General features: G+C 38.3%; 1 long non-coding RNA gene across 1 annotated transcript in view; it reads left to right on the forward strand.

The window, feature by feature from the left end:
* The first annotated feature begins 362 nt into the window (after nt 1-362).
* Nucleotides 363-19161, forward strand: part of LOC133623477 (uncharacterized) — a 90793-nt gene continuing 71994 nt past the window's right edge. The window contains exons 1-2 of the long non-coding RNA XR_012051177.1: nt 363-426; nt 5502-5698. This is a non-coding gene — a long non-coding RNA (uncharacterized lncRNA). The remainder of the gene's footprint in view (nt 427-5501; nt 5699-19161) is intronic.

The following is a 19161-nucleotide window of genomic DNA, read 5'->3' on the forward strand; positions in this document are numbered from 1 at the left end:
GCGTAAACAAACTTGTTTATGACTTTATAAATACAGGTTTTAACATTAAGAGAACCCTCTAAGCATGAAATAATTGCCCGAAGAGGGCCACAAACAAAATCTTATTTAGCATCTAGGAGCTTGTGTTGGAATTGATTTGCTACTTTAACAAATAAACATTAGTTGTGAGAACAACATACAGCCACAACAACACTTGCTAGTGAATGAAGTTCCTGTCCAGAACTTATTTTCTTCACTCCACTTCCTGTTTGTCTCCACTCTCAGCCAATTTACCTCTGCCTCTTCCTTCACCTGTTTCCTGACTGGCAATCAGGAGACACACCTGTCCCTTGTTGTTAATCAGGTGGTCATTGCTGGTCAGACGAGGCTGGTCGTTGGTTTTTGTACTCGTACCCGTCATGCTCGACCCAGTGTTCCTCTGTACTTGTAAGTTCTTTGTTTGGCTATTTGTTACTTTACTTTTTTGACTCGCTCGGTTTCTTCCACGATGGTGTTACCTTATTTTGCAATGCTAAAATATATTATTTTCCTGCACGCCGCCTCTTATCTCTATATCCTGGGGTCCACTTCGACACCCCTACTGAATAGCATTGCAATGATAAATATGCCATAGCTATGTTACTTCTTTTTTGATATCAATATAACTGATGATGTTGCAAATCACTAAGTAAACACAACACTACAACTAAACAAAATTGTTTTTGTTTTTTTATTTAAATAAATGTATATATTTTCAATAAAAAACATTTTTGGTGACAAAAAATGTTATGGGTGTAAAAGCGTTTTTTTTAGGTCATGACTCAACTTCAATCTTGTGGGCGAGGCTTCCTCTGACCAATGAAATATGTAAGTAGTCAGCAGTCACGCCCATATGGTCTCACAATCTGGACCAATAAAAAGGCTTCCAACATAATATACAGAGAAGGCTCTGCCCACATGTTTGGAGTTAAAAAATAAAAAATTGACCAAAAAAAACATTTTTTTAACAAAACCAACTAAAAAATGTTTTTAACTAAAAATATTTTTGTTTTATTTTATAAAAATAAAATTAAGTTTAAAATCCTTTTTTTGTTGTTGTTGAAAGCATAAAAAGACACAAACGTTTTTAAAGCGTTACCTCGTTTTCATTAGTAATCCGTTGTAAAATGTCTGAACTTTTCCAATAAGAAATAATATGAAGACAAAACACATTATTATTGAGAATAATTTTAGTCTTAATTAAAGTTTTACATACAGAAAATAATGATGAATAATGAAGAAATCACATTTAGGTTATTTAAGACTCTTGTTGGCAAAGCACGCTGATGCCACCTGTGAGTTTTTTTTTTTTTTTATGCAATCATGTTTCATATAATTTTTTCATAAACTGAATTTTTTTTTCGCAAAGTCAGTTTTACAAACTCAAAATTGTTTCAAAAACTAAAAAAAAATGTTTCACAAACTCAAAAATTGTTTACAAACTCAAAAGTTTGTACAAACTCAAAATTGTTTCACAAACTAAAAAAAAAAATGTTTCACAAACTACAAAAAAATGTTTCACAAACTAAAAAAGAAGTGTTTACAAACTCCAAAATGTTTCAGAAATTGTAAAAAATGTTTCAAACTCAAAACATTTGTTTCACAACCAAAACAAAATGTTTCACAAACTCCAAAATTGTTTACAAACTCAAAATTTTGTACAAACTCAAAATTGTTTCACAAACTAAAAAAAAAAAAGTTTCACAAACTACAAAAAAAAGTTTCACAAACTAAAAAAAAAGTGTTTACAAACTCTAAAATGTTTCAGAAATTGTAAAAAATGTTTCACAAACTCAAAACATTTGTTTCACAAACAAAACAAAATGTTTCACAAACTCCAAAATTGTTTACAAACTCAAAATTTTGTGCAAACTCAAAATTGTTTCACAAACTAAAAAAAAATGTTTCACAAACTCAAAAAAAAAAAATTCACAAACTACAAAAAAATGTTTCACAAACTAAAAAATAAGTGTTTACAAACTCTAAAATGTTTCACAAATTGTACAAAAATGTTTCACAAACTCAAAACATTTGTTTCACAACCAAAACAAATGGTTTCACAAACTCAAAAATGTTTCACAAACACACTAAAGGATTCGTAAATAGAAAAATTACAGTTATTTCCTCAAGTTAATACTTTTGGCACATTTTTTCCACTTTTTCTTCCAAGCATGCAGTTTTTTTGTTTCACACGCATTGGAACTGTAGTTTGCACTCTTCAACGACAGGTGGTGCTGCTGAGTCAATTTAAGGCCGACGGAAGAAGACAAGTATTTCTTTAATGGAGCGCCTCCAGTGGTGACGAAGTAAAATTCTTATTTTGTTGTTGTTGTTGTTGAAAGCATAAAAATACACAAACGTCCCTCCATAAGGCTCGAGAAAAACTAATTTTTCCGTCCACACCTTTTATAAAGCGTTACCTCGTTTTCATTAGTAATCCATTGTAAAATGTCCGAACTTTTCCAATAAGAAATAATATGAACACAAAACACATTATTGAGAGTAATTCTAGTCTTAATTATAGTTGTACATACAGAAAATGATGAATAATGAAGAAATCACATTTAGGTTATTTAAGACTCTTGTTGGCAAAGCACGCTGATGCCACCTGTGAGTTTTTTTTTTTTTTTATGCAATCATGTTTCATATAATTTTTTCATAAACTGAATTTTTTTTCTCGCAAAGTCAGTTGTTTTACAAACTCAAAATTGTTTCAAAAACTAAAAAAAAATGTTTCACAAACTCAAAAATTGTTTACAAACTCAAAAGTTTGTACAAACTCAAAATTGTTTCACAAACTAAAAAAAAAAATGTTTCACAAACTACAAAAAAATGTTTCACAAACTAAAAAAGAAGTGTTTACAAACTCTAAAATGTTTCAGAAATTGTAAAAAATGTTTCAAACTCAAAACATTTGTTTCACAACCAAAACAAAATGTTTCACAAACTCCAAAATTGTTTACAAACTCAAAATTTTGTACAAACTCAAAATTGTTTCACAAACTAAAAAAAAAAAGTTTCACAAACTACAAAAAAAAGTTTCACAAACTAAAAAAAAAGTGTTTACAAACTCTAAAATGTTTCAGAAATTGTAAAAAATGTTTCACAAACTCAAAACATTTGTTTCACAACCAAAACAAAATGTTTCACAAACTCCAAAATTGTTTACAAACTCAAAATTTTGTGCAAACTCAAAATTGTTTCACAAACTACAAAAAAATGTTTCACAAACTAAAAAATAAGTGTTTACAAACTCTAAAATGTTTCACAAATTGTACAAAAATGTTTCACAAACTCAAAACATTTGTTTCACAACCAAAACAAATGGTTTCACAAACTCAAAAATGTTTCACAAACACACTAAAGGATTGGTAAATAGAAAAATTACAGTTATTTCCTCAAGTTAATACTTTTGGCACATTTTTTCCACTTTTTCTTCCAAGCATGCAGTTTTTTTGTTTCACACGCATTGGAACTGTAGTTTGCACTCTTCAACGACAGGTGGTGCTGCTGAGTCAATTTAAGGCCGACGGAAGAAGACAAGTATTTCTTTAATGGAGCGCCTCCAGTGGTGGCGAAGTAAAATCCTTTTTTTGTTGTTGTTGTTGTTGAAAGCATAAAAAGACACAAACGTCCCTCCATAAGGCTCGAGCAAAACTAATTTTTCCGTCCACACCTTTTATAAAGCGTTACCTCGTTTTCATTAGTAATCCGTTGTAAAATGTCCGAACTTTTCCAATAAGAAATAATATGAACACAAAACACATTATCGAGAATAATTCTAGTCTTAATAATTCAAGTTTTACATACAGAAAATAATGAATAATGAAGAAATCACATTTAGGTTATTTAAGACTCTTGTTGGCAAAGCACGCTGATGCCACCTGTGAGTTCTTTTTTTTTCTTTTTATGCAGTCATGTTTCTCATTTTCTTTTCAAGAGATTCAAGATTGTTTATTGTCATATGCACAGTTAAACAGACAGTTTGCCGTACAATGAACATTTTACTTTGCTAGTCCACCCTTCAACAAGTCACACGGTACTTAGATAAAATAAATAAAAATGTATATACAAGGCACAGTGAGTAACATAACATTATTGCACATTCTGAATGACAGTCAACAGTATAAATAAGGAGGTGACATTTGGTCACAGCAGCAGTTAAAGTGTCTTTAGTGATCAAAGGTGAAAAGTGTCTACAGTGAGGGTTCACAGTTCGGGGGTGGTCATGGTAGCTGTCTTTTGTTCAAAAAGACAAAAGTAAAACGGGGGGGGGGGGGGGAGAGGCTAGCATTCACAAGTTAGCATTCACAAGTCTGATGGCCTGTGGGTAGAAACTGTTTGTCAGTCTCGTAGTCCTGGATTTCAGGCTCCTGTATCGTCTGCCTGATGGTAGGAGGCTGAAGAGACTGTCAAAGTGATAGCACTCACAACTTTATTTGGCCCCCATGACATAGACTGAGTCACCGCCATGTCAGATTTTGTTTTGGCACTCAATTCTGCTAGTAGGACTAGTTTTTACGTCGTATGATAACCAAGACGATACATGAAACGACACAAAATTTAGTATCTTTCACAAAATGGGGCGGATAAAAACTCTGTATTAATATAATTGAATTTCTTTGCGATGAGGTGGCGACTTGTCCAGGGTGTACCCCGCCTTCCGCCCGATTGTAGCTGAGATAGGCTCCAGCGCCCCCCGCGACCCCAAAGGGAATAAGCGGTAGAAAATGGATGGATGGATGGATGAATTTCTTTGCACTTTAACTGTCCTAAAATGGAGCGTAAGTGGAACAGTGGAGCAAAACAGCACGTAAAGACCAGACTATTCTAAGGATAATTGTGATGTTATTTTTGACGCAACATACAAAGATGGACAAATTAAAGTACCCTATTTTTCGGACTATAAGTCGCAGTTTTTTTCATAGTTTGGCCGGGGGTGCGACTTATACTCAGGAGCGACTTATGTGTGAAATTATTAACACATTACTGTAAAATATCAAATAATATTATTTAGCTCATTCACGTAAGAGACTAGACGTATAAGATTTCATGGGATTTAGCGATTAGGAGTGACAGATTGTTTGGTAAACGTATAGCATGTTCTATATGTTATAGTTATTTGAATGACTCTTACCATAATATGTTACGTTAACATACCAGGCACGTTCTCAGTTGGTTATTTATGCCTCATATAACGTACACTTATTCAGCCTGTTGTTCACTATTCTTTATTTATTTTAAATTGCCTTTCAAATGTCTATTCTTGGTGTTGGCTTTTATCAAATAAATTTCCCCAAATAAAGCGACTTATACTCCAGTGCGACTTATATATGTTTTTTCCCTTCTTTATTATGCATTTTCGGCCGGTGCGACTTATACTCCGAAAAATGCGGTACATTTCCGTGATAAGACTCTTGGACCGTGTCGTCTTTTAACTTGACTAATCAAGACGCCGGCGCTCTCCCCTTCTTGTTTGACAGAATCAGCATCGCCGTGTTTTCGCCGAGTGCCCAGGGCGGCATAATCGTCAAATCCATCAACACACTCGCTTGGCATCAGATCAGCACGGCGCCCTTTGAAGGAGATGGACGTCACCGCTTTATCAAGCAGACAAAGCAGAGATCCCTTCCGGCGCGGAACAACTACATTCAGCGCACCCTCTCAGCAACACAAGCAGGTGGGTAGATGGAGTAACACCGGTAGATGGATGTAATGTGTGCGTGAGTGTGTGTAGTGTGTGTGTTTGTGTAGGCGGACCTTGCCTCAAGCTAAAGTCATTGAACAGTTAAGGAGTTCTTGCTACACTCCAGGCTAAAGCTGAAAGGCAACCACCAGGCCATGCGTGAAATTACCAGCCTTTTCATGAGTACACACGCTTGTTTACTCACTCATAAAAAATCCAAACTGGACATTTCCATGTGCAACATGTTGGTACCGGATCAGCACTCATGAGAGGCTGTTGGCCAAAAATCCAAAGCATGTGAGGTCAGTGAGCGTCTAAAGCAGAGGTTTTTTTTTTTTTTTTTAAATATCTGTTTCTCAGTTGTACTCGGTTGTAATTATCAGTATCCGGACGATTTTCATAGAAAAGTACCGATTACTGCCTTTTGTTACCGATCACAAACGCCGATACCCTCAGCCTGACACTGTATTTACTTCTATTCCCCCGGCTGACAAGTGGCTAGCAGTAAATTGTGTGTCTCCATACACAGTGTGGAGCCGCTCCCCTAAATAAAGAATAATGTTCAGTTCAGTTTCAGTTTCAGTTTATTTCGAACGTGCATACGATGCAATGTAATGCATCACACATTTCCAGTTGTTTCATTACAGCGCGTCCGAAAAAGGAGTAGGAAGAAGCAGAGCTTATTTAATGCTACCCCTTTTCATACCATAGCAATTTTATCCCATTTCCTTGTTCTCTGTAACAGAACAGAGAACAAATAAATAATAAATAAATAATATACCATAGTAAGCAAACAAATATTAAATACATCAATAATATTTGTCTCAATAAAAAGAAGAAAAAAGGGTTCAAGATATTCATCATAATTCTTGTTCTGTGTACTTTGTGAACACTTGTAGTTTCTAGTCTCTTAAACTGAATCACATTGGTGCTTTGTTTGATTTCTTTGCTTAATCCATTCCATAATTTAATTCCACATACTGATATGCTAAAGGTTTTAAGTGTTGTACAAGCATACAAATGTTTTAAATTAGATTTTCCTCTAAGGAAAAATGTGTCCTCTTTTGTTGAGAAGAATTGTTGTACATTCTTGGGTAGCAGGTTATAGTTTGCTTTATACATCATTTTAGCTGTTTGCAAAAGCACCAAAAAAAATCGTTGAATTTCAATATTTGTGATTCAATAAATAAAGGGTTTGTATGTTCTCTATATCCAACATTATGCATTATTCTAAATTAGAGATGTCCGATAATGGCTTTTTTGCCGATATCCGATATTCCGATATTGTCCAACTCTTAATTACCGATTTCGATATCAACCGATACCGATATATACAGTCGTGGAATTAACACATTATTATGCCTAATTTTGTTGTGATGCCCCGCTGGATGCATTAAACAATGTAACAAGGTTTTCCAAAATAAATGAACTCAAGTTATGGAAAAAAATGCCAACATGGCACTGCCATATTTATTTTTGAAGTCACAAAGTGCATTTTCTTTTTTAAATGCCTCAAAACAGCAGCTTGGAATTTGGGACATGATCTCCCTGAGAGAGCATGAGGAGGTTGGGGCGGGCGGGCGGGGTTGAGGTGGGGGGCGGGGGGCTAGGGGGTAGCGGGGGGTGTATATTGTAGTGTCCCGGAAGAGTTAGTGCTGCAAGGGGTTCTGGGTATTTGTTCTGTTGTGTTTATGTTGTGTGACGGTGCGGATGTTCTCCCGAAATGTGTTTGTCATTCTTGTTTGGTGTGGGTTCACAGTGTGGCGCATATTTGCAACACTGTTAAAGTTGTTTATACGGCCACCCTCAGTGTGACCTGTATGGCTGTTGACCGAGTATGCTTAGCATTCTCTTGTGTGTGTGAAAAGCCGTAGATATTATGTGACTGGGCCGGCACGCAAAGGCAGTGCCTTTAAGGTTTATTGCCGCTCTGTACTTCTCCCTACATCCGTGTACACAGCAGCGTTATAAAAAGTCATTAATTTTACTTTTTGAAACCAATACCGATAATTTTGAAACCGATACCGATAATTTCCGATATTACATTTTAAAGCATTTATCGGAAGATAATATCAGCAGTCCGATATTATCGGACATCCCTAGTTCTAATTGATCTTTTTTGAAGCGCACATTTGTAGTTGTTTCCCCATATTTCTACACAATAACTCAGATATGGTAACACTCGCGAGCAGTAAAGAATATGAAGTGATTTTTGGTCTAGAACATGTTTTGCTTTATTCATTATTGACGTGTTTCTTGCTACTTTATGTTGTATATTTTTTACATGAGATTTCCAATTTATCTTTTCGTCTATTACACCCAGAAATGTGTTGTCTTTTACCCTTTCAATATCTACTCCGTCTGTTTCTATTTGTGTTTGACTTTCCCTGCTACTGTTACCAAATAGCATTATTTTAGTTTTACTCAGATTCAATAATAACCTTTATTATGGCTAATAACTTGCATTTCTTAATATTTAAAGCATGGAAGACATTAGGGCTATTTTAGGGGGATGAAGCATCCTCGCAATCTATTGGGGGTTAGGCCCCCCCGTACTTAAAACCTAGTGACGCCCCTGATCTTAAGTATCCATATCAAGTAGCATTATCACTGGAAGACGAGGCTAAACATTGTATATACCATAAATAAGGCAGAAGCAGGCATGCTAATAGCAAAGTTAATGGCTAAGATAGCTCGAAACAACGTAAGAAATACGTGCTGAGTAACATTTAGTAAGCAGGAAATTAATAAGTTCAGTTTCAGTTGATTTCGAACATGCAAAGGATACAATGTAATGTATCACATATTTCCAGTTGTTTCATTACAGCACGGAGTAGGAAGAAGCAGAGTTTATTTAATTCTAACTAGGGATGATGTTTGATAAGAAATTATCGAGTTCGAGCCCATTATCGAATCCTCTTATCGAACCGATTCCTTATCGATTCTCTTATCGAATCCAGATAGGTTGTTGTATATGGAAAAAAACACAATATTTGGTTTAAGAAAAGCTCACTTTTATTTTATAAGAAAAAAATAAAATAAAATAAATAAATAAATATTGACTGTTACCCCCCTAAAAAAAAAAAGAAAAAAAAAAAAAGACTGTTACCACCCAAAGTATATTAAGTGGGATTTTTCAGAAAAACAAATATATACAGTAACACAAAAACAACCTGTCTCTATGATCACTATAGGTGTATAAATAATAATATAGTGTTAAATAAAATCAGTCCCTTGGGCACAAAACTGAAAATAATACAGCTCTCCAAAAAGTGCACTTCTGCTGCTATTGGAACATACTAACTACACACACTATGACACTAAGAACACCACAGTCATCAATCAACAATTCTTCCCCCCTTACATGAGAGCGAAGCCTGGCAATAATTGCATATTGCCTGTTCTGCCCTCACTATACGTGTTGAGGTTATACAGCTTGGCAGACAGCTAACAAACAATCCAAGGCAGATTAATCCATCCAGGCTCTTTATTGTTGTTCATCTTGCTTTGTCTTTTCCTATCTTTACTTTTGTCTTGCACTGGACTGTTTTTTTTTTTTTTTTTTTTTAAACTGAAATACACACAATGACAAATGTATAAGCTATGTGATTCAATTAACATACTGAAATGTAATACACAATATGTAAATATTAGCTTCACACAAATATACAGTACTATCATCAAACAAATACTTCTGAGTGTTGAAACTATTTCGATGGTGGAAATACACGACTGGCAGCCATTTTAAGTCCTCAAAACATCCATTGAAACAGTGCACAAAAATCGTTTTTCAATAAACATCTTAGTTTTAAATTTAACCACTTTCCACCTTAATATTGAGTTACTTAAACAAGTTAAACAGTTTACTTACAGACTTATCTTTTCCAAGGCTTGTAAGAGCTAACACAACATGTCTACTTCTCAATTGTCTCGCCAACCCGGAAGTGCACAAACTAATGACGCGTAGTATTTTCATATCGCCACAAGGTGTCAGTAAGAGTCTACAATCAAATGGGCATAACATTGCAGTCCCACAGGGCATTTCCTGTACGTGGGAAGGGGTTCGTTCCCAGGGATTCAAATAAAGAACCAACTCTTTTTCTTTACTATAGAGGCCTCAATAACGGGAATCGGTTCTCAAAAAGGGATTCGAGTCCATGGAATCGGTTCTTTTCTTATCAAACAACCGGGAGAACCGATTTCGAACATCATCTCTAATCCTAACCCTTTTTATGTTTTATCCCATTTCCTTGTTGTTTGTTACAGAACAATGAATAAATAAATAAATAAATGTACTAAAGATTAAAAATGAGAGTCTAGAGAGAAGATGATACAACAAGTGTTGATGTGTCAGCATTGTCACAGTCAGTACACGACAAGTAAGAGGAGGGCGGATCGATCCATAAATTGGTGGTGTTGATACCAAGGGTAGTATCAGTATATGATCGCTACTTGAGTGATTAGGTCGATATTTTTATTTTCTCAAATACTTTTGTTTTGTTTTAGATCATATTTACAAACTCTGTAACTGGATAGAGGAGGACTTTAAGTATTGAGTAATAGAGAGCAACCTTTGCTTTTGTTGAGTTATTGTGTACTATTGACTTTGTTTTGAATAGGAAACGAGTTAAAATATTGTGTTGATATTGTTAAACTGTCACTTCAATATCCAGGGTGAGGTGTGTGTGTGCGTGTGTGCGTGTGTGTGTGTGTGTGTGTGTGTGTGTGTGTGTGTGTGTGTGTGTGTGTGTGTGTGTGTGTGTGTGTGTGTGTGTGTGTGTGTGTGTGTGTGTGTGTGTGTGTGTGTGTGTGTGTGTGAAAGGTTCGAATCGGGTAAAAAAAAAAATGGCACAAAAATGTGAGAAATGTGGGCATTGTCGAACTTGAAAAAATGTCCATTCATTTGAATTGGAATTTCCTGTAAATTTGGGAATTTCGGTAAAAACTTAATTTTTTTCAAATGTTTATAATAGCATGATTGTCTTAGATGATATGAATGGCTTGGTGTTGGAATTGTTTGAATATGTTGAGAAATGTTATTGTAGTAACACTTTGAATTGATCAACTTTTGACTTTCACAACATTATGTCAGACCCACTCGACGTCCATTGCACCCACATATGCGGTCCTCTCCAAGGTTTCTCATAGTCATTTCATCGACATCCCACTGGGTTGTGAGTTTTTCCTTGCCCTTATGTGGGCGCTGAACCGCGGATGTCGTTGTGGCTTGTGCAGCCCTTTGAGACACTTGTGATTTAGGGCTATATAAATAAACATTGATTGATTGATTGATTGATTGATTGATGTTCCAACTAAAAGGAATGTTTTGATGGTGGAATGGTTGGATTTGGTTGAAAAAAGTGGACTTTGACTAGTTTAAAACAAAAAAAATAGGGCTTTAGAAAATTGGGAATTCCTGGAATTCTTTGGAACTGGGAAAATAGTATTTTGGTTGTCCAGGATGAGTGGAAGGTGTTGAAAGTGGAACGGTTTGAATTGAGTGAGAAATGTGGGAAAAGTTTGAAAAATGGCCCATTCATTTTCAATCCCAAAAATGGCCCGGAAAACTGGGATTTCTGTGTAACATTTATGAACACATTATTTTTCGGCAGCTCACAATTCCCAGTCGAGCCGAACGTTTTGATACTCGAACTGATCCCATCGGATGAAAATTGTGGGCCGTGGAATCTGGCAAACTTTTACAGAATAAGAAGCACTCACCATGAAAACATGTGATCGATGTTATAATGGTATCGGCCGATCTCACACATGGATGATCGTATCGGACACGACAACATCGAACCCTGCTCGGAACATCCCTATTCGTATTATTATTAGATTCTTCCTTACATTTTGTATCAATCAATCAATCAATCAATGTTTATTTATATAGCCCTAAATCACAAGTGTCTCAAAGGGCTGCACAAGCCACAACGACATCCTCGGTCGTCTACATGGAGTGGGTTTTGCCGCCAGGACAAGCCTGCTTCACAAGATCTCAGAGTCTCCAGTGGGTATAAGCGAAAGGCTCATGACGTGGCGTGTACCACTCACCAAAAATGGCCATGTCACCCTTATCAGCGCCTACGCCCCAACCCTGGATGCAGACCTCGAGAGCAAGGATGCATTCCTTGCCTCACTAAACTCCGCCATAGAGGGAACGCCTCCCACCGACAAACTCATACTCCCCGGGGATTTTAACGCGAGGGTGGGCTCTGACAGTGGGCTCTGGACCGGAACACTTGGTCAGCACGGGGTTGGTAGGCTCAATGATAATGGTCTTCGCCTCCTTACACTCTGCTCTGAACATCAGTTGATCATCACCAACACCCTGTTCCAGCTCAAGGATAAATTCAAGACCTCCTGGCAACATCCTCGCTCCAAACATTGGCACCTCCTCAACTATATTATCACCCGTCGTAGAGACAGAAAGGAGGTCCTAATCTCCAGAGCGATGTGTGGAGCGGACTGCTGGTACTGACCATCGAATGATCAGAGCCAAATTTCAGATGGAAGTCCGCCCCCAACTGAAGAAAACACCACTAAACAAGAGACTCAACTAAATCACAAGTGTCTCAAAGGGCTGCACAAGCCACAACGACATCCGCGGTTCAGAGCCCACATAAGGGCAAGGAAAAACTCACAACCCAGTGGGACCTCGATGTGAATGACTATGAGAAACCTTGGAGAGGACCGCAGATGTGGGTGACCCTCCCCCCCTCTAGGGGAGACCGGATGCAATGGACTTCGAGTGGGTCTAGCTTAATATAGTGAAAGTCCAGTCCATAGTGGATCTAACATAATAGTGAGAGTCCAGTCCATAGTGGGGCAAGCAGGAGACCATCCCGAGCGGAGACAGGTCAGTAGCGCAGAGATGTTCCCAACCAATGCACAGGCAAGCGGTCCACCCCGGGTGCCGACTCTGGACAGCCAGCACTTCATCCATGGCCACCGGACCTGTGTAACTCCCCCTCCACAAGGGAGAGGGGGGCAGAGGAGAAAAGAAAAGAAACGGCAGATCAACTGGTCTAAAAAGGGGGTCTATTTAAAGGCTAGAGTATACAAATGAGTTTTAAGATGGGACTTAAATGCTTCTACTGAGGTAGCATCTCTAATTGTTACCGGGAGGGCATTCCATAGTACTGGAGCCCGAATAGAAAACGCTCTATAGCCCGCAGACTTTTTTTGGGCTCTGGGAATCACTAATAAGCCAAAGTTCTTTGAACGCAGATTTCGTGCCGGGACATATGGTACAATACAATCAGCAAGATAGGCTGGAGCTAGACCGTGTAGTATTTTATACGTACGTAGTAAAACCTTAAAGTCACATCTTAAGTGCACAGGAAGCCAGTGCAGGTGAGCCAGTATAGGCGTAATATGATCAAACTTTCTTCTTCTTGTCAAAAGTCTAGCAGCCGCATTTTGTACCAACTGTAATCTTTTAATGCTAGACATAGGGAGACCCGAAAATAATACGTTACAGTAATCGAGACGAGACGTAACGAACGCATGAATAATGATCTCAGCGTCGCTATTGGACAAAATGGAACCAATTTTAGCGATATTACGGAGATGACAGAAGGCCGTTTTAGTAACACTCTTAAAGGGGAACATTATCACCAGACCTATGTAAGTGTCAATATATACCTTGATGTTGCAGAAAAAAGACCTTTTTTTTTTTTTACCGATTTCCGAACTCTAAATGGGTGAATTTTGGCGAATTAAACGCCTTTCTAATATTCGCTCTCGGAGCGATGACGTCACAACGTGACGTCGCATCGAGAAGCAATCCGCCATTTTCTCAAACACCGAGTCAAATCAGCTCTGTTATTTTTCGTTTTTTCGACTGTTTTCCGTACCTTGGGGACATCATGCCTCGTCGGTGTGTTGTCGGAGGGTGTAACAACACGAACAGGGACGGATTCAAGTTGCACCAGTGGCCCAAAGATGCGAAAGTGGCAAGAAATTGGACGTTTGTTCCGCACACTTTACCGACGAAAGCTATGCTACGACAGAGATGGCAAGAATGTGTGGATATCCTGCGACACTCAAAGCAGATGCATTTCCAACGATAAAGTCAAAGAAATCTGCCGCCAGACCCCCATTGAATCTGCCAGAGTGTGTGAGCAATTCAGGGACAAAGGATCCTCGCTAGCACGGCAAGCAATGGCGGCAGTTTGTTCCCGCAGACGAGCGAGCTAAACCCCCCTGGATGTCTTGGCTCACACCGTCCCGAAGATGATCAAGAGAAGAATATCGACCCTATCTTCCCTGGCCTGCTGACATGAGGGTATGTCTACAGAATATATTAATTGATGAAAATTGGGCTGTCTGCACTCTCAAAGTGCATGTTGTTGCCAAATGTATTTCATATGCTGTAAACCTAGTTCATAGTTGTTAGTTTCCTTTAATGCCATACAAACACACATCAATCGTTGGTTAGAAGGCGATCGCCGAATTCGTCCTCGCTTTCTCCCGTGTCGCTGGCTGTCGTGTCGCTGGCTGTCGTGTCGCTGGCTGTCGTGTCGTTTTCGTCGGTTTCGCTTGCATACGGTTCAGACCGATATGGCTCAATAGCTTCAGTTTCTTCTTCAATTTCGTTTTCGCTACCTGCCTCCACACTACAACCATCCGTTTCAATACATTCGTAATCTGTTGAATCACTTAAGCCGCTGAAATCCGAGTCTGAATCCGGGCTAATGTCGCTGTAGCTTGCTGTTCTATCCGCCATGTTTGTTTGTGTTGGCTTCACTATGTAACGTCACAGGAAAATGGACGGGTGTTTATAAGATGGTTAAAATCAGGCACTTTGAAGCTTTTTTTAGGTATATTGCGTGATGGGTAAAATTTTGAAAAAAACTTCGAAAAATATAATAAGCCACTGGGAACTGATTTTTAATGGTTTTAACCATTCTGAAATTGTGATAATGTTCCCCTTTAATGTGTGACTCAAACGAGAGTGTAATCCAGTCGCTTCTATTTACTTTCATTTTACTGTACTGTCAGTACAAAATAAGACTTCCGATGACTCACTAATGCATAAACAACGCACACCTCTTAGTATTGTTGTGTTATCCAGAGCTCAGCGCACCTCCGGCCAGGGAACACACAACCTTTTACTTGTCTATAGGATTCCAATTAGATGGGCTGCTAACTGATTTGGAGCGTTCAATAACGCTCAGCCTGTCGAGCGACGCTAAAAACAGCTCAGGTTGCTGGAAACTCGATGATACTTGCCTCACGCAAACCTGTTTATCTGTCAATCAATCTACCAATCTGCGTGAGGCGTCACTTACACACACACACACACACACACACACACACACACACACACACGCACAAACACACACAGAGTTTAGTGAGGGAACTCCAACTCCATCTTTTCCGCAGGGAGTTTGTCACAACACATTATCTCAATTTTACATCCCAGCAAGAGTCATTTAGACACACATATAGGGTAAGTGCTGCTTATGCACACACACACACACACACACACACACACACACACTAGTGACTAAGCCATCACAGCGGTCGTCAGTTAGATTTGGTTCTTCTGAAGCAAAGCAGAAGGTAATGTCACAGCCTTGGGCGACAGACTACTACTCCCCTCCTCCTTCGCCTTTTCCTCATTGGCCCACCCGCCCACTACGAACACTCCTTGCTCAAACACCAGCATTCACGCCCGTCTTGGCATAGTCGGCCTCACACTCTCAAAGTATGGTAGTGTGCATTCTCTTGCACCTGCTAAAAGGGAACTTTCCTTTTTATTTTTTTATTTTACCTATCATTCCCAATCCTGATTACCACAGGTTTTTCTTTTTTTATGCATTCTGATTCGTAAATAAACCTAAAAAGTCAGCTAACAATGAAGTCAATAGGAGCCATCAATTTTTTATATACACAATAAAACAGGCCTGGGCAATTATTTTGACTGGTGGGGCCAAATTTAGAGAAAGAAATGTGTCTGAGGGCCGGTATATCTATTTTTAGGAACATTAATACAAAACCTCACAATAATGTCTGATTGAATGCTAAAAACATTTTTGACAGACCGTCTTAAAAAAACGGAATGGAATTTTAAATTTTTCTATGAACGATAAAACACTGAATATTGACAACATGAACACCATCTCGATCGACATATTTTACAATCAAGCAAAACGCGACAAAAATGCGACAAACAGGGAATGATGAGATGAGATGACAACATTTTAGCTAGTATTGATGTTATTTGAACACTGATGCAGTTTGCAGTTAAATAAAGAGCGAGTGAACATCCCAGCAAACAAACTAAAGACTATAAACAAGTTGTGACAACGTTCACGACTCATCGCCTGCTGCATGTTTCCTCACCTCATTAACTCTCATTCAGCAACTGATGAATGCTGTATTGAGAAAATGAAAGCAACATCAAATAATTTTCTCCTTCGCTGTATACTTTTAGTGTGGGGACAAGTGTCTCCAATATTGTCCACACCTGTCTCCATCTAAACACAGCAGTGCGCTCTTAAACGCACGCCAGGAAGCGAGGGAAAATGACAAACCAAGCGTTTCGCTCTGTTTACTCCGAGGGGAAATTTCCGGAGCAAAGTCTGTGTAGCTTGTTCGCCATGATTATCAAGCCAAACGACTCTAGTGCACATGCACCTGACTTTGTGTTGCCTAAAATGCATTAATAAATGACGTTTTTTTTGGTAATTAAAAAATTAGACGGTATGACTAACTTTATCGCCATTTATCATTATACCGTTTACCGTTATATCCCTCGTTCATTAACAATTAAAAAGTCAAGGGCGGTCACGGCATGTTGTTGCCGTCGATGAGCAGTGACGTGCAGTCACTAGAGGCAGGTGAGGCAGGGCCTCACCTGCCATCATGGAAAGAAAAAAAATGTAAAAAGAAAAAAAAAAATTTAAATTGTTATATGTATCCAGTGATTATACTATAAAGTTATTTTCCATTTAACTTCACCAGTTTTAGATTATTTTTATTCAAAATCGCTGAATTTTCACATTTGCCGTTCAAATACTGAGAAGAGACGGTGCGGTGAACAGCAGCCAGTTGAGGCACGTCACTCAGTGCCGCAACATGGATTGCGCAATGACTCGGCTAACTGCTGGCCTGCTGTGCAGTGAGACTGTATTGCTATATGAACTATATTATACATTTCCATAGTTTAGTTAGCTGAGGTATATAATGTACAGTGTATTTTGTCAACAACTGTATGTGTGTAAAGTATTTCTTGTGCTGAGCGATCATAAAACGGCTACAAAAGACGCACTGGCTGAGGCTCGCTTCCTGAACCCCCGCCGTAGAATTGTTATATCAACTAAAGCCCACACTTAAACTTTCCACGTGCAAGATTGAATTTATTTAAAAAAATTATTTCATAAGAAGCCAAAAAGTGCAAAAACAATAATGTTGGTGTTGGAGGAGTTGTGAATGACTGCAGGGACACAACATTAGATACACCAGCAGACTGCAGGTGTACCTAATTCACAACTCCTCCAACACGAACATTATTGTTTTTGCACTTTTTGGCTTCTTATTAAATAACTTTTGTAACCTATTTTCATGGGCTTTCCTCTTTGTGATGTTAAGTTCCTGTTATGCGCTGTTATACAGTATATGCCTTGAGCTCTTATTTTGAAGGCGCTAAGAGCGGAAGTGATGTCACGTTGCGAAGGTTTTTGAAAGAAGGTAAATAAAGTGGTCCTCGTGTAAACTGGAGCCTCCGTGTTTGTTATTTTGTAGTTTCATACAGTATAGGCGACATTTATTATCCCTCGGTTACACTTTTTTAAATAGATTCAATCTTGCATGTGGAAAGTTTAAGTGAGGGCTTTAGTTGCGGCGCATGGACATAATTTCTAAGTAAAGGTAAGACCATAATAACGTTTTTTTTATTAAATGTGCTTTTTTGTGTGCTACAGTTTGTATGTGTAAAGTTAAAGTTAAGTTAAAGTACCAATGATTGTCACACACACACTAGGTGTAATGAAATTTGTCGTCTGCATTTGACCCATCCCCTTGATCACCCCCTGGGAGGTGAGGGGAGCAGTGGGCAGCAGCGGCGCCGCGCCTGGGAATCATTTTTGGTGATTGAACCCCCAATTCCAACCCTTGATGCTGAGTGCCAAGCAGGGAAGAATGCTGGTATGAGCTTTTAAACATAACCCGTTAACTGCTGCCAATCAAATGGTGAATAAGATACTCTTTAGGGTTCATATGTTTGTAAATCTGACTGTGATGAAGTCACTGCCTCACCAGCCATCAACCTCACCGCACGTCATTTTTCAGGGCATTACGGCAAGTCACTAGGGCGGTTGCGGCTTTTGCCGCGGTTGCCGTGGTTTAATTTTAGCCCTGCATTCATAATATGTATTATTCACATATATTTTGTCATTTTAAGCATACGGTGGGGCATTTATTACATAGACGCATCACATTCGCTTTTTCCTTCAACATTTACTACTTCTACTAATGCAGACTTAATGAGAGACAAAAAACTAGAAAATTCCTGCGGAAATTTTGGTGGGCCCGCTATCTGTGCCCTGAACCTCTGGCCACGGGTCGGTGGACGCCGATGTATTTTCAAGATGGATCCGAGTTTTCGAATCCATGAGTATTAGCTAGCATGTGTTACATACTAAGTTATAGGACTCTAAGGCTGTGGTCCCCAACCTTTTTGTAGCTGCGGACCGGTCAACGGTTGAAAATTTGTCCCACATACCAGGGGGGCGGGGGTATGGTATTTTTTATTTTTTTATTTTTTTTCTGTCATAAAATACAGAATACAATCATGTGTGCTTACGGACTTTATCCCTTGCAGACTGTATTGATATGTATATTGATATAAAATGTAGGAACCAGAATATTAATAACAGAAAGAAACAACCCTTTTGTGTGAATGAGTGTAAATGGGGGAGGGAGGTTTTTTGGGTTGGTGCACTAATTGTAAGTGTATCTTGTGTTTTTATGTTGACTTAATAAAATAAAAATTAAAAATTAAAAAAATTAAAAAAAAATAAAACAAATTTAATTTGTGCGGCCCAGTACCAATCGATCCACGGACCGGTACCGGGCCGCGGCCTGGTGGTTGGGGACCACTGCTCTAAGGTGTATGGCAGTGGAATTAGAGAAAAATGTGTAAAAATAGCAGAACATTTTAGCATGCTAACAGCTAGCACGTGTCACATACCAAGTTATATAACTTTAAGGTGTATGACTGCGAAATTAGACAAGAAAAGGTGTAAAATTTGCTAAAAAAAAGTTAGCATGCTAAGGTTATAATGCTAACACATGACTGCGTAAGAAGACATACCAAAATGCACTATTTGTTGGCGTAAACATAGAAAGTAGCAAAAAAGCTAACATAAAACGTTAGACTTAGACTTCCTTTTTATTGTCATTCAAATTTGAACTTTACAGTACAGATAAGAACCAAATTTCGTTGC

The sequence above is a fragment of the Nerophis lumbriciformis genome, linkage group LG26, assembly GCF_033978685.3.
Source record: "Nerophis lumbriciformis linkage group LG26, RoL_Nlum_v2.1, whole genome shotgun sequence".
In the NCBI taxonomy this organism is placed as follows: Eukaryota; Metazoa; Chordata; class Actinopteri; order Syngnathiformes; family Syngnathidae; genus Nerophis; species Nerophis lumbriciformis.